At 43.0% G+C, this 263-nt stretch overlaps 1 protein-coding gene across 2 annotated transcripts in view; it reads left to right on the top strand.

Annotated features, from left to right (window-relative positions):
• The window catches only part of LOC119587789, a 122,239-nt gene that overhangs the window by 17,420 nt on the left and 104,556 nt on the right, over positions 1-263 (top strand). The window lies entirely within an intron of this gene.

The raw sequence follows: 263 nt of genomic DNA, 5'->3' as shown, positions 1-263 counted from the left end.
TCCTCTACACTTTTCCACAACTATCATTTCTCTCGTTTTCCCCTTTCACTCTCACTTTCCAAAATACGAATGCGCCCCCCCCTCCCGGCCTTGTGCCCCAAGTCAAAAGGTCAATAATAATGACGATGATGATGACATAATTATGCACCAGTGAATGATTTTTTTTTCCCGAACTATGTTTTGCGAATCGAATATGAAAACTGAACGAAGATTTGTGACACACCAGGATACCCGACCGTTTGACAGCTCGGTTTATCCAGTCT

The sequence above is a fragment of the Penaeus monodon genome, chromosome 23 (genome assembly GCF_015228065.2).
Source record: "Penaeus monodon isolate SGIC_2016 chromosome 23, NSTDA_Pmon_1, whole genome shotgun sequence".
In the NCBI taxonomy this organism is placed as follows: Eukaryota; Metazoa; Arthropoda; class Malacostraca; order Decapoda; family Penaeidae; genus Penaeus; species Penaeus monodon.
The sequence above is the reverse complement of the archived record's forward strand: the minus strand, read 5'-3'. Positions and strand labels throughout refer to the sequence as shown.